The 15,225-nt window shown below is 41.2% G+C and overlaps 1 protein-coding gene and 3 long non-coding RNA genes across 9 annotated transcripts in view; 1 reads left to right on the top strand and 3 right to left on the bottom strand.

Moving 5' to 3' along the window:
- Positions 1-15,225, bottom strand: part of LOC126609648 (LEAF RUST 10 DISEASE-RESISTANCE LOCUS RECEPTOR-LIKE PROTEIN KINASE-like 1.3) — a 100,430-nt gene that overhangs the window by 73,676 nt on the left and 11,529 nt on the right. The gene's annotated exons all lie outside the window — the stretch shown is intronic.
- Positions 835-12,349, bottom strand: LOC126609665 (uncharacterized). 2 transcript variants are annotated; one of them, XR_007618220.1, is made up of 5 exons: positions 11,901-12,349; positions 10,882-11,031; positions 2,740-2,869; positions 1,751-1,906; positions 835-1,549 (listed from the first exon to the last, which is right to left on the bottom strand). It is a non-coding gene; the product is annotated as an uncharacterized LOC126609665 (long non-coding RNA). The 2 variants fall into 2 exon arrangements; XR_007618219.1 differs by lacking the exons at positions 10,882-11,031; positions 11,901-12,349 and having other exon boundaries at positions 1,535-1,549; positions 2,740-2,907.
- On the top strand, positions 3,468-14,065 carry LOC126609673 (uncharacterized). The gene is made up of 2 exons (XR_007618227.1): positions 3,468-3,744; positions 13,155-14,065. It is a non-coding gene; the product is annotated as an uncharacterized LOC126609673 (long non-coding RNA).
- On the bottom strand, positions 13,075-14,719 carry LOC126609666 (uncharacterized). Its single transcript, XR_007618221.1, has 4 exons — positions 14,607-14,719; positions 14,321-14,389; positions 13,912-13,978; positions 13,075-13,797 (listed from the first exon to the last, which is right to left on the bottom strand). It is a non-coding gene; the product is annotated as an uncharacterized LOC126609666 (long non-coding RNA).

A 15,225-nucleotide genomic window follows, 5' to 3' on the forward strand; every position in this document is an offset into this window, starting at 1 on the left:
GTTTTGGCCTCCATATCTTCTGCCTCTTCAGAAGCTTCATGGTTTCGAAATACTTCTGATAAAGCTTTGGGTTGGGAATCACCTCCTAATCGTTGAAAAACGCTTCGGGAAATGTCTTTTCTTGTTGCCTGCTTGATCTTTTCGTGAGCTTCTCTCCTTTCATCTTCTTCTTTCCTCCTGATCAGTTCATGATCAATGAGGATTCCAGCTGGGGGAATTTCGAGCTCACACTCGCATTGGCACTTACTACACATAACCATCCCCTTGATTATGGCTGCTTTTGGATATTCGGGCAATTTGATTACACTTTCTGTAGGTTTTTTAGCCAATCTTCCTTCCTCCACTTCCCTTGTGATTTTTTTCTTTTCCCTTCTCAGCCCATGCCATACTAATCATATTTATAGGGGCCTCTGAGAAGGGAACTGCATGTTTGTCCACCACCACCTCTTCTGGCTGGCTAGTTTTAAGTCTCTTTCCCTTGGGAGGAACCAAGTCTGTTTCTTTTCTGGAGCCTGTGGAGGCTTTCTCCAATCTTTGCAACATCTGCAGCAACGTGGTTTGCAAATCTTCTGGCATTTTTGACATATATCTTCTGATCAAATGTGTCCTACCGAGCGTGCCAAATCTATGTTCGCGTCAGGAATTTCCGTCGGGGACATTTCTTGGCCGACGAGCACACAGCTCCCCAGGAGGTTGGCGCCAGTTGAGGGCTGATGTAGGGCTTCTGCTTCACTGTCGGGCTTTGTCGGGCAAGGCTCGTCGGGCAAGACTTATCGGAGTAGTGTTTAGGGGAAGGGAATGGTGCGGCAAAGGTGTGGAGAGAGTTTGGGCGAATTTCTGGAGTGAATTGTGAATTGTGGTGAGTGGTGTGTATGAATAGGTGCGGCACATCCTTTATATAGGCTCTAAAAACCCTAGGGGAATCAGATATGGACTTCTAGAATCCAAATCCACAAGGAAAAAGGCCTAGAAATCAGAAATTCAATGGGAAAAAGGATAAAAGGTGCGGCACTAAAGGATAGGGTAAGATAAGGCTTCTAGAAAGCCTTGCAAGGCAAGGAAATAGGGCATCTAGAAGGGATATGTGCGGCACCCTCTTAGGAATGTGGATAGGGCTTCTAGAAACCCTCTAATGCAAGGATAAGGTGTCCTAAAGTGTTTGGGAATCCTCCTTCTTCTTGGAAACCTTTTCCTTCTTCAACTTGGACTACTTCTTTCTTCTTGAAACTTGATGCCATTTGGATTTAACTTTCCTAAATCAAGTAGGAAACCTTGTTTGAGTAGGAAACTTCATTCGTCTAGGAATCCATCTTCAACTAGGAATCCCTTGTTGATTAGGAATCCTTCTTCAATTAGAACTCCTTCTTTGATTAGGATTACATCTTCAATTAGGCACTTTCCTACTTCGACTAGGAATCCTGGCTCAAGTAGGAATCATCTTCTTCAAATCTTCAATTTCGTCCATTCTCTTGGCTCCAAGTATGTGACATTCATTCCAAGCTCCATTATGCTCCAAAATGCATCATTTTGTGTAATATGCCCTTATAACCTGAAAACACATAAAACTAGCTTAAAAGACTACTTTACTAAGCAAAAACACTATAAATGTACAAGAACAAGCTAAACTAAGGTGCATAAATATGCTCCTATCAGAGAATTCAAAAATTGCATCTTTCTGCCAAATTTAGGTCATCAATATTGATAAATGCATGGATCATGGTATTATCAAAATTAAAAACAAAATTCTTACCATTTCATGAACCAATATACATTGAAGACCGCCAAACGTATTATCCTTTCCTATAACCTTAGGTGTCCAAATTCTGCATACACAGACTCTGATCTTCTTATTAAACTGAAAAGGTCCTAAATTTCGGATAGGATCTATCTTCAGTCCGCTACAAAACTGTAAGCAAATTTACATGGCATTAGATGTCAGTCGTCTGTACTGCTTGTTTGATTTTCTTGAACCCCCTTTAAAATGAGAGTGTGGTATATGTTATTTATAAATGCAGACATCTAAATTTGAACAAAGGAAAAGAATACCATCACATGAAATAACGCATTTCAAGATCTAGATTAAAAAGACAACTAAAATATATAGAAGAGCATCCAAAATGATATCCATTGAAATTACAGTTCCCCTGTTGACTGAATGAAAATAGAACATCAGAGTGAGATTCTGTTTTGTAATCCAATTTGGTGCCTAAAGAAGAATTTTGGCATTCAGTCAATTACATGTGTTCAATGCCATTTCTTCGTAGTGGAAATTCCATATAACAATGTCAAAGCCACATTCTGCAGTTTAAGCTAATTTAACGCTCATATCCTAAATTATTATGATGTCAATAACTACTAACAGTGTTCCATGATCACTCGAACATCCATTTTTCTATGATCACCAGAACATCCATTTTTCTATGATCACCAGAATATCTAATGTTTATATCTTAGAATACTTATCAATACATATGCAAGGTGATTGCTTTCACTAAATTCAAGCAACATATTTTGTTCACCATAAAATTGTAAATAATTGTTTTTTCAGTCAAGTAGTGACCAGAAGAAGAGCTTATTCTAAACCAATCTAGTAAAGAGTAGGAATACAAATAATCTAAACCATAGTCTTCTTTCTATCATTAAAATATTACCCTCCAAACTGAAAAAAGGAACTCACCCAGTGAAGGAGGATTAGAACTATTAAACATAACTGAATTCCTAAACCACTCAAAATATTACCTTCAAAATATTCACCTCTCAGAAACACCTTGAAATCCCACAAAGTTGTCCAATTTCCAGTAGAATTCACCTTCTTCCAGTGTTGGGAAGCTATACCAGAAAACAGAAAGCAGAAGAACAAACACTTGGTCTGCACAAATTATTCAGATTAACAAAACCCATAATTAGATTCCTTCAGGGTAAAACACACAAAGCAAAGAAACACCAATCAAATGAAGTAGCTTTCATATCCACAACAACAACAACAACAAAGCCTTTTCCCACTAAGTGGGGTCGGCTATATGAATCCTAGAACGCCATTGCGCTCGGTTTTGTGTCATGTCCTCCGTTAGATCCAAGTACTCAAGTCTTTTCTTAGGGTCTCTTCCAAAATTTTCCTAGGTCTTCCTCTACCCCTTCGGCCCTGAACCTCTATCCCGTAGTCACATTTTCGAACCGGAGCGTCAGTAGGCCTTCTTTGCACATGTCCAAACCACCGGAACCGATTTTCTCTCATATTTCCTTCAATTTTGGCTACTCCTACTTTACCTCGGATATCCTCATTCCCAATCTTATCCTTTATCGTGTGCCCATACATCCCACGAAGCATCCTCATCTCCGCTACACCCATTTTGTGTATGTGTTGATGCTTCACCGCCCAACATTCTGTGCCATACAACATCGTTGACCTTATTGCCGTCCTATAAAATTTTCCCTTGAGCTTCAGTGGCCTACGACAGTCACACAACACGCCGGATGCACTCTTACACTTCATCCATCCAGCTTGTATTCTATGGTTGAGATCTTCATCTAATTCTCCGTTCTATTGCAAGATAGATCCTAAGTAGCGAAAACGGTCACTTTTTGTGATCTTCGCTAGATTGCTCCGGTCATTAGTGTGGATAAGTATATAAATGGATAGAGATAGGAAAGCAAACACAAGATTTACGTGGTTCACCCAGATTGGCTACGTCCACGGAATAGAGGAGTTCTCATTAATTGTGAAGGGTTTACACAAGTACATAGGTTCAAGCTCTCCTTTAGTGAGTACAAGTGAATGATTTAGTACAAATGACATTAGGAAATATTGTGGGAGAATGATCTCGTAACCACGAAACTTTTAAGTACCGGAGTGTGGTATCGTCTTGACTTGCCTTATCTGTCTCATAGGTAGATGTGGCATCTTCTCTGGAAGTATTCTTCCTCCATCCAGGGGTGGTATCTGTAACTGGTGGAGATGCACAAGGTAATGTATCAATTTCACTTGACGCTTACTTGTAGTTTCAGGCTTGGTCAAGCGCGATACAAACCATGTAGTAGGAGTCCCCCAAGTCGCCGGGCTAGGGGATCTGCTGAAAGAAGTGACATACAAGGTAAGCAATTAGAGCTCCGGCTGATTGTTCACATTCTTCCTATCTTGCAGGCAGCATGAAGGATAAAGAAAAGAAAAATGAGAAGAGATGATATGGGATACTTTTGCTTTTGAAGAAGTAACTTTCCACAGGCTTATTCTTGAACCGGGCTGGAGGGTTTTCTGGTTTCCTCCAGAGTATAAGGCCGACTGAAGAATTTGAGGGTCAAAACAAGTCCATCAAATCTAGAGTACGTTCGACCCTGCTGATATGGGATACTTTTGCTTTTGACAGAGTAGTGGATGTATCGGCACGTGTGCTGTTACGCTTGTCTCCACATGCTTCCTTGTATCCTTCTCACTTGCCCTATCTGTTCCTCAGGCAGATGCGGTATCTTCCCTGGAAGCATAAGATGTTGAAGATGAGTACTCGAGAGTAATGCCAGGTAAGTAATCAGGTAAGGGGTTCCAGGCAGTCAGTTCCTGGCTGGAAGCTTGATTCCAAGTGCTGACTGATTGCTCTCTTTCTCCTTGTCTTGCAGGTAAGAACAAGGCCAAAGGAAAAGACAGGGAAAAAGCATGATATGGGATACTCTTGCTTTTAACCCTGATGATATGAGATATTCTTGCTCTAGTATAGCTTGTTTACAGAGGTATTATCGGGGGGAAAGAAAGCTGAATATTTCGAAAGGCTTCGTTGGGAGTGCCCTCTCAGATAAGAGAAAGGGTTGAGCATTTTTGCAGGTCTGCCTGTCCGTTAGGGATGGAGGTCGACATATATAGGAGTCTCCCTAACATCAAGTAATAATGCAATTCTTTTACCCTGCTTGGTCATAGCACGGTAGTGGGAGCTGCCAGCTTCACATGTTTTAACTCTGTCAGAGCACTTTGAAAAAGTGGTCTGTGGTATCTGGAAAGCTGAGGTTGCGTGTGAAGATTACAGACAAGCTTTATCCAAGGAGATCCAGCTCTTGAAGTTGGGAAAGTGGTGCCTCTTCGGTTTTCGAACAAGCAATCCTGTCGGGGATCTGGCTCTCGAGATTCGGAGAACGATGCCTCTTCGATTTTTGAGAAAGCAATCCTGCTGGGGGTCTGGCTCTCGAGATTCGGAGAGCAGTGTCTCTTCGATTTTTTAGAAAGTAATCATGTTGGGAGTCTGGCTCTCGAGATTCGGAGGGCGTTGCCTCTTCGATTTTGGAGCAAGCAATCTTGTTGGGAGTGTTTTCTCGAATGTGAGTAAAGGTTGGGCATGTTTGCTAGTCTACCTTGCCACGAAGCACAAAGGTTGACACACAGGGACTTTCCAATTATCCAGCAGTGGTACTGTTCCTTTACCCTCTCTTCGATTTTTGAGAAAGTAGCTCTCGAGATTCGGAGGGCGGTGCCTCTTCGATTTTGGAGCAAGCAATCCTGTTGGGAGTGTTTTCTCGAATGTGAGTAAAGGTTGGGCATGTTTGCTAGTCTACCTTGCCACGAAGCACAGAGGTTGACACACCGGGACTTTCCAATTATCCAGCAGTGGTACTGTTCCTTTACCCTTGTGGGTAATAATATGGTAGTTAGACCTTCAAAATTTTTGTGTCTAAACTTTGTTAGTGTTGTTTCTTTGCAATTCTTTTACCCTTCTTGGTCAGAGCAATGTAGCGGGAGCTGCAAGCTTCACGTGTCTCAACTTTGTTAGAGAACTTTGGCAAAGTTATCTGTGGTACCCATGAGTTACTGTTGCGTGTGGGAAGTGGGTGATTGAACAGTACGATTCATGTGCTTTCTACTTCGCCAAAAATCTTCGACAGAATGCCCATAATTTCCGCAAAGCTGAGTGTGCGTGTGACAGGTGCTGACAAGGCTGGAAAAGTAGGTGCCTCTTCGATTTCTAAGATCGGCCCTCGTGGTCTCTTAGCAGCCCAGCTTTTGAGAAAGCAAGCTTCTTCGATTTCTGAGATCGGCCTTCGTGGTCTTTGAGCAGCCCAGCTTTTGAGAAAGCAAACGCCTCTTCGATTTCTGAGATCGACCCTCGTGGTCTCTGAGCAGCCCAGCTTTTGAGAAAGCAAACGCCTCTTCGATTTCTAAGCAGGCGCCTCTTCGATTTCTGAAGCTTCGTCGAGTGCAGATTTTTATAGGGGCTGACATTAAGTTCCAAAGCACACTTGAATATCCACCAGTAGAAGCTCCATTCTTGCACTTCTAAGGTCTTGATTTGTCCGACCTCTTCTCTCTTCAACACCTTTGAAAATGTCTAGCCCCTCCGACCGTCGTTTTGATTTGAACCTTGTTGAAGAGGCAGCCCCGCCTTCTCCAGATAACATATGGCGCCCATCCTTCGTCTCCCCTACTGGTCATCTTACCGTTGGGGATTCTGTGATGAAGAATGATATGACCGCTGCGGTAGTGGCCAGGAACCTTCTCACTCCCAAAGATAACAGACTACTTTCCAAACGGTCTGATGAGTTGGCTGTTAAGGATTCTCTGGCTCTCAGTGTTCAGTGTGCAGGTTCTGTGTCTAATATGGCCCAACGCCTATTTGCTCGAACCCGCCAAGTTGAATCATTGGCGGCTGAAGTGATGAGTCTCAAACAGGAGATTAGAGGGCTTAAGCATGAGAATAAACAGTTGCACCGGCTCGCACATGACTATGCTACAAACATGAAGATGAAGCTTGACCAGATGAAGGAATCTGATGGTCAGGTTTTACTTGATCATCAGAGATTTGTGGGTTTGTTCCAAAGGCATTTATTGCCTTCGTCTTCTGGGGCTGTACCGCGTAATGAAGCTCCAAATGATCAACCTCTGATGCCTCCTCCTTCTAGGGTTTTGTCCAGTACTGAGGTTCCGAATGATCCCCCTCCGGTGCCTTCTCTTTCTGGGGCTCTACCGACTGCTGAGACTTCTCCTAAGCAACCTTTGTGAAGGCTCCCTCTTGTTTGTTTATTTTGACTCAAGTATATGTACATATTTGTAACTTATCGGGGATATCAATAAATAAGCTTTCCTTCATTTCAACGTATTGTGTTAAATACACCAAAGCCTTCTTCGCTAAGTTCTTTGAATTTTCTTTTGTTGAAGCTTGTATGTTGAAGCTTTGTGAGTGGATCATATAGGTTGAGGTAGTGTTCCCTTAATTTCCCGAGTGAGGAAAACTTATCGGTTGGAGACTTGGAAAATCCAAGTCACTGAGTGGGATCGGCTATATGAATCTTAGAACGCCATTGTGTTCTGTCCTGTGTCATGTCCTCCGTTAGATCCAAGTACTCCAAGTCTTTTCTTAGGGTCTCTTCCAAAGTTTTCCTAGGTCTTCCTCTACCCCTTCGGCCCTGAACCTCTGTCCTATAGTCGCATCTTCTAATCGGAGCGTTAGTAGGCCTTCTTTGCACATGTCCAAACCACCGTAACCGATTTTCTCTCATCTTTCCTTCAATTTCGGCTACTCCTACTTTACCCCGGATATCCTCATTCCTAATCTTATCCTTTCTCGTGTGCCCACACATCCAACGAAGCATCCTCATCTCCGCTACACCCATTTTGTGTACGTGTTGATGCTTCACCGCCCAACATTCTGTGCCATACAGCATCGCCGGCCTTATTGCCGTCCTATAAAATTTTCCCTTGAGCTTCAGTGGCATACGCCGGTCACACAACACGCCGGATGCACTCTTCCACTTCATCCATCCAGCTTGTATTCTATGGTTGAGATCTCCATCTAATTCTCCGTTCTTTTGCAAGATAGATCCTAGGTAACGAAAACGGTCGCTCTTTGGAATTTCTTGATCTCCGATCCTCACCCCTAACTCGTTTTGGCCTCTATTTGCACTGAACTTGCACTCCATATATTCTGTCTTTGATCGGCTTAGGCGAAGACCTTTAGATTCCAACACTTCTCTCCAAAGGTTAAGCTTTGCATTTACCCCTTCCTGAGTTTCATCTATCAACACTATATCGTCTGCGAAAAGCATACACCAAGGAATATCATCTTGAATATGTCCTGTTAACTCATCCATTACCAACGCAAAAAGTTAAGGACTTAAGGATGAGCCTTGATGTAATCCTACAGTTATGGGAAAGCTTTCGGTTTGTCCTTCATGAGTTCTTACGACAGTCTTTGCTCCTTCATACATATCCTGTATAGCTTGGATATATGCTACTCGTACTCCTTTCTTCTCTAAAATTCTCCAAAGAATGTCTCTTGGGACCCTATCATACGCTTTTTCCAAATCTATAAAGACCATGTGTAAATCATTTTTCCCATCTCTATATCTTTCCATCAATCTTCGTAAGAGATAGATTGCCTCCATGGTTGAGCGCCCAGGCATGAACCCGAATTGGTTGTCCGAAACCCGTGTCTCTTGCCTCAATCTATGCTCAATGACTCTCTCCCAAAGCTTCATTGTATGACTCATTAGCTTAATACCCCTATAGTTCATGCAATTTTGTACATCGCCCTTATTCTTGTAGATAGGCACCAAAGTGCTCATTCGCCACTCATTTGGCATCTTCTTCGTTTTCAAAATCCTATTGAAAAGGTCAGTGAGCCATGTTATACCTGTCTCTCCCAAAACTTTCCACACTTCGATTGGTATATCGTTTGGGCCTACTGCTTTTCTATGCTTCATCTTCTTCAAAGCTACAACCACTTCTTCCTTCCGGATTCTACGATAAAAATAGTAGTTTCTACACTCTTCTGAGTTACTCAACTCCCCTAAAGAAGCACTCCTTTCATGTCCTTCATTGAAAAGATTATGAAAATAACCTTCCATCTGTCTTTAATCGCGTTCTCTGTAGCAAGAACATTTCCATCCTTATCCTTGATGCACCTCACTTGGTTTAGGTCCCTTGTTTTCTTTTCCCTTGCTCTAGCTAGTTTATAGATATCCAACTCTCCTTCTTTGGTATCTAGTCGCTTATACATATCGTCATAAGCCGCTAACTTAGCTTCTCTCATAGCTTTCTTCGCCTCTTGCTTCGCTTTTCTATACCTTTCACCCTTTTCATCGGTCCTATCCTTGTATAAGGCTTTACAACATTCCTTCTTAGCCTTCACCTTTGTTTGTACCTCCTCATTCCACCACCAAGATTCCTTTTGGTGTGGGGTAAAGCCCTTGGACTCTCCTAATACCTCTTTTGCTACTTTTCGGATACAACTAGCCATGGAATCCCACATTTGGTTAGCTTCCCCTCTCTATCCCACACACACTGGGTGATTACTTTCTCTTTGAAAATGGCTTGTTTTTCTTCTTTTAGATTCCACCATCTAGTCCTTGGGCACTTCCAAGTCTTGTTCTTTTTTCTCACTCTTTTGATATGTACATCCATCACCAACAAGCGATGTTGATTAGCCACGCTCTCTCCTGGTATAACTTTGCAATCCTTACAAGTTATACGATCCCCTTTCCTCATTAGAAGAAAATCTATTTGTGTTTTTGACGACCCACTCTTGTAGGTGATCACATGTTCTTCTCTCTTCTTAAAGAAGGTGTTGGCTAAGAAGAGATCATATGCCATTGCAAAATCCAAGATAGCTTCCCCATCCTCGTTTCTCTCCCCAAAACCATGGCCACCATGAAAACCTCCATAGTTGCCTGTCTCCCTGCCCACGTGTCCATTTAAATCTCCTCCTATAAATAACTTCTCCGTCTGAGCAATTCCTTGCACCAAGTCTCCAAGGTCTTCCCAAAATTTCTCCTTCGAACTCGTATCCAACCCTACTTGAGGTGCGTACGCACTAATCACATTGATAAGTTCTTGTCCTATTACAATCTTGATTGCCATGATTCTATCTCCTACCCTCTTGACATCTACAACATCTTGTGTCAAGGTCTTGTCCACGATGATGCCAACACCGTTTCTCGTTCTATTTGTGCCCGAATACCATAGTTTAAACCCTGAGTTTTCTAGATCCTTTGCCTTACGACCAACCCACTTAGTTTCTTATAGGCACATAATATTTATCCTTCTCCTCACCATAACTTCTACTACTTCCATAGATTTTCCCGTCAAGGTTCCTATATTCCACGTTCCTAAACGCATTTTGCTCTCTTGAACTCTACCCTTCTGTCCTAGCTTTTTCACCCTTCCCCGTCTAATAGGATCAAAGTACTTCTTTTGTGTGTCCCGTGTAAAGTTGATAGGAGCATATGCTCCCAAACAACTTTGAGTGGAGTCGTTCGAAAAGAAGTTTCTATAGCCCCCTTGCTCATTTAACACTGCATCCGGGTGCCGATGGAGATACAGCGACCCTTGCTCACTTATCACTGTGCTCGGGCCACACAGCGCGCCACTTACGGGTGACGCCCTAGCTTTAGCGCGATTTCGTTCTGGATTCATTTTCATAAGGATTCGACGTGATCATGGAGTGCCGGCTGTCGACTACCTGACACCCTCCCCCTTCTCCTTTATCCGGGCTTGGGACCGGCAATGTAAGATAAACTTACACGGCGGAGTTAAGTAGCTTTCATATCCAAAAAGCAAAAAATAAAACAACCCAGAAAAAAAGGATAACAAAAAATGCTTTGAAAAGTTGAGGAATTTGGGTCTGAAGGGTCCAGCTCCTCTTTTGAAAATGGAGGCTGCAAGCAAAAGCCTAAAAACCACAACCCAGGATCATACGACTTTAAGAACTATAAATTCAGAGTTTTGAATACTTTCATTTGTTTTGGATATACATACAACTAATTACAATTCAATCATATTAGGAAAATAATTAGACTATACAATAACATCAATTAAATCTTAAGAATGATAAAATTTGCTGTATTTCAAAAAACCCATATGGAAACGTGTAAACAATTCGCAAGGGAGATTCAGAGTTAAATAAATACCTTGGGTACTTGATCATGAGGTCGCGAGAGAAATGACAACGACAAAGACCAACGTACAGCAAGTCAAACGTGTGGAGGATGCGTTCATGTCATGGTCGAGCAGTTCAAATCAGCAAGGAAGTTGCCGCAAGGTTGCTGGTGAAGAAATAACTGAGGAAACACAAAAGGAAAATTGTGGTTCATGGATTGGCAACGGAAGAAGATTTATGCGGTGGGGGAGGAAAACGGTGAGGGAAAAAAACTTCCACGCGTCGCTAAAGTGTTAAGCATTTGATAGCAAAGCAAAAAGGGCAAGGTTGTAATAACACACAAATAAGTGAGGGCAAAAAAAGAAGAATCCCACCCAAACAGAAGTCCTATGAAACTCCGATTTCAACTAAATCACCACAAACAAAAATTCACATTCAAAAACACATAATGCAAAACACAAACACAGGTCATGTGAATTTATTTATTATTTTCATTTAATTTAATCTTTTGTTGGCAAGAGTAGAGCTTTAATTTTTTAAGATAGTGCATGTGAAATTATTGAGTTTCATATGCAGGTATGCACTGGGGTCATGATGCACGGATATGGTGTTGTGAAGAAACTTTGTTCCGAGCTGAAGGATTTTATGAAATAGTACAATTTCTCATCCACTGAAGATTTCGAGGTGAAAAACAAATTGCACTCATATATTATTTTCGGTCTTTTTGACAAATATGTAGGGTTTCCCTCGAGTACTTTACAACACATACAAATTTAGTAAGAACAGAACAGGAAGCAATCAAACAGAGGAAAGCAAGAATAACGCTGATAAAATAACAGTACACAACAACGATTTCAACGATCAGCAAAGGTTCAGGGCATAATCACCCTAATTAAAAAAATTGACAACACCCCAAATCCTCCTAAAACTCCCTATCAGTCTATACCAACTCAACCCAAAAATTGCACAGATAACAAACAAACAATAGCAAACGCAATGTATAGGGAAAAAAAATAAGGAAATCCAAAGCCAAAGAAAATTGGAACTTACCAAGGATGCACAAACGTGTGGCCAAAGAAGAAAAATAGGTGAGCGACGCCGTCCAGAAGAAGAAAAAGAACACTGGAATTGAAGAGAAATCCGGCGAATCAAAGAGAAATCGGTCAAATCGAAGAAGTGTGCAGAGCGATGAACGCGTGGGCAAAAAATGGAGAAACTGCGAGGAACAATGTGCAGAAGGAAGGAAAGAACGCTGAAATCGAAGAGGGAGTCGAATGGAAAAAGAGGATACCCAGGATAATCAACACGTGGCCAAAGAGTGGAAGAACCCAAAAGAAAAGAAAGGATAATAATAAGGGCAAGAAGGTCATTTTCCTGTAGCAAAGAGGGAAAAAAGTACGGGCAATGAAGAAATGGGAGGGCAGCTTGGGGAGTTCACTGTTGGTGAACAGTAACCCCTCTCACATGATGAACAGTGAGGGAAACTGAACTTTAGTATATATAGACTAGAAATAGTACCCGCGCGTTGCTACAACAACAACAACAACAAAGCATTTTCCCACTAAGTGGGGTCGGCTATATGAATCCTAGAACGCCATTGCGCTCGGTTTTGTGTCATGTCCTCCGTTAGATCCAAGTACTCTAAGTCTTTTCTTAGAGTCTCTTCCAAAGTTTTCCTAGGTCTTCCTCTACCCCTTTGGCCCTGAACCTCTGTCCCGTAGTCACATCTTCGAACCGGAGCGTCAGTCGGCCTTCTTTGCACATGTCCAAATCATCGGAGCCGATTTTCTCTCATCTTTCCTACAATTTCGGCTACTCCTACTTTACCTCGGATATCCTCATTCCCAATCTTATCCTTTCTCGTGTGCCCACACCTCCCACGAAGCATCCTCATCTCCGCTACACTCATTTTGTGTACGTGTTGATGCTTCACCGCCCAACATTCTGTGCCATACAACATCGCTGGCCTTATTGCCGTCCTATAAAATTTTCCCTTGAGCTTCAGTGGCCTACGACGGTCACACAACACGCCGGATGCACTCTTACACTTCATCCATCCAACTCGTATTCTATGGTTGAGATCTCCATCTAATTCTCCGTTCTCTTGCAAGATAGATCCTAGGTAGTGAAAACGGTCGCTTTTTGTGATCTTCGCTAGATTGCTCCGGTCATTAGTGTGGATAAGTATATAAATGGATAGAGATAGGAAAGCAAACACAAGATGTACGTGGTTCACCCAGATTGGCTACGTCCACGGAATAGAAGAGTTCTCATTAATTGTGAAGGGTTTACACAAGTACATAGGTTCAAGCTCTCCTTTAGTGAGTACAAGTGAATGATTTAGTACAAATGACATTAGGAAATATTGTGGGAGAATGATCTCGTAATCACGAAACTTCTAAGTATCGGAGTGTGGTGTCGTCTTGACTTGCCTTATCTGTCTCATAGGTAGATGTGGCATCTTCTCTGGAAGTACTCTTCCTCCATCCAGGGGTGGTATCTTTAACTGGTGGAGATGCACAAGGTAATGTATCAATTTCACTTGAAGCTTACTTGTAGTCTCAGGCTTGGTCAAGCGCGATACAAACCATGTAGTAGGAGTCCCCCAAGTCGCCGAGCTAGGGAGTCTGCTGAAAGAGGTGACAGACAAGGTAAGCAATCAGAGCTCCGACTGATTGTTCACCTTCTCCCCATCTTGCAGCAGCATAAAGGATAAAGAGAAGAAAAATGAGAAGAGATGATATGAGATACTTTTGCTTTTGAAGAAGTAACTTTCCACAGGCTTATTCTTGAACTGAGCTGGGGGGTTTTCTGGTTTCCTCCAGAGTATAAGGCCGACTGAAGAATTTGAGGGTCAAAACAAGTCCATCAAATCTAGAGTACGTTCCACCCTGCTGATATGGGATACTTTTGCTTTTGACAGAGTAATGGATGTACCCGCGCGTTGCTGCGAGGTTAAAAACTCTATGAAAAATTATGTTTCAAAGGGATAAAAGATTGTTACAGAAAGTTAATATTATTTGGACCAAAAGATGTTTAAGCTTTTTGAAAGAATTTTTACATGAAGAGGAGAAATTGGATGAATCAAGCTCTTGGAACTCTTCAAACCACTTTCTGCATAACATGGCCTGCAGTGATTATGCAAGAAAAGTTGGTCAAAGATAGTGTAAGAGTATAATATACAAAATTATATTATTGGAACCACTTTATAGAAAGTTGGTAGCCTTCTGATATAAGATAATGGAATGGAACCAATTTAAAACACTAAATCGCTCTCCCAATAAAGGAGAACATAATCATGACATAGAAAGATCCAAAGGCACATTTAATTTGGTTTCTTCAAAACCAGCGAAAAAGACCCTTAAATCAGATTGAATTCAACAAAATCCTAACACAATGAAGCTTCATTTAAAAACCCATCACTGATAAAATTTATCTTTAGGTAAACTGGTATGAATGAAGCCACTGACCTTCGCTGGACATGTCGTGTTTAAAAGTGGAAGAATTTGAGATACGATTAGGGTGGAAAATGGGCAGTGCTGCGGAGATAGAAAGCAAAACCAAATTAATAGAAAACATATCTTCCAATTTTCAGTACTACTAAAGTTCACTGTTTTAATAAACATTCTTGCTTTTACTATGTTTGTTAATGTTAATATTAAAAGATAATTCAAGTTAAAACCTGCAACATAACTATTTGTTTAGTTAGAACATGAATCAAAGCTAACTATTGCGATTCGTGTTTGGATACTTCACCTTGGCGAAAGGTCCCTTCGCCGATCGTCCTCCCAACCTCATACTTTCCCACTTTCCTCACCACCATCTCCCAACCTCATACTCATCATTCATGTTATGTGAAAAGCTCATTCTAACTTCTGCAGTAAGTCACAAAAAAATGAAAAAAATAATATTAGACAAAAAATTTGGTGAGAATAAAAAAGAACCAATTGGAGAGATCAATAACCATTCTAACCAATCCGGAAAATATACTTTTAAATCCAAGAGGAAAAAAACTTGGGAGAAGTTTGAAAAAAAAAAAAAAAAAGAGAACATTATTTCAATCATTTTCCAGTCTTTCAATTGAGAAAATATTACTAAAAATCTCAACTTTCTCATAAAACTACAACTATTATACAAATTTCATCACCTAGCACAACAAAGACACCATAATATTTTTTATTTAAAAAATTCCCACATATTCAACTTTCACACTACAGAAAACACAACTTTGACAATATTAAAAAAAATATTCTTACAGAAAAGGCTCAAATGAAAAAATCTAAATTTTTTAACTTGAGCATGCTTCTGGGTTAAGGACAACTTCGGGAAGCACTTCCAAGTGTTTCTCAGGTTGTTTATAATAAAAATATAAACT

The sequence above is a fragment of the Malus sylvestris genome, chromosome 17 (assembly GCF_916048215.2).
Source record: "Malus sylvestris chromosome 17, drMalSylv7.2, whole genome shotgun sequence".
NCBI lineage: Eukaryota > Viridiplantae > Streptophyta > Magnoliopsida > Rosales > Rosaceae > Malus > Malus sylvestris.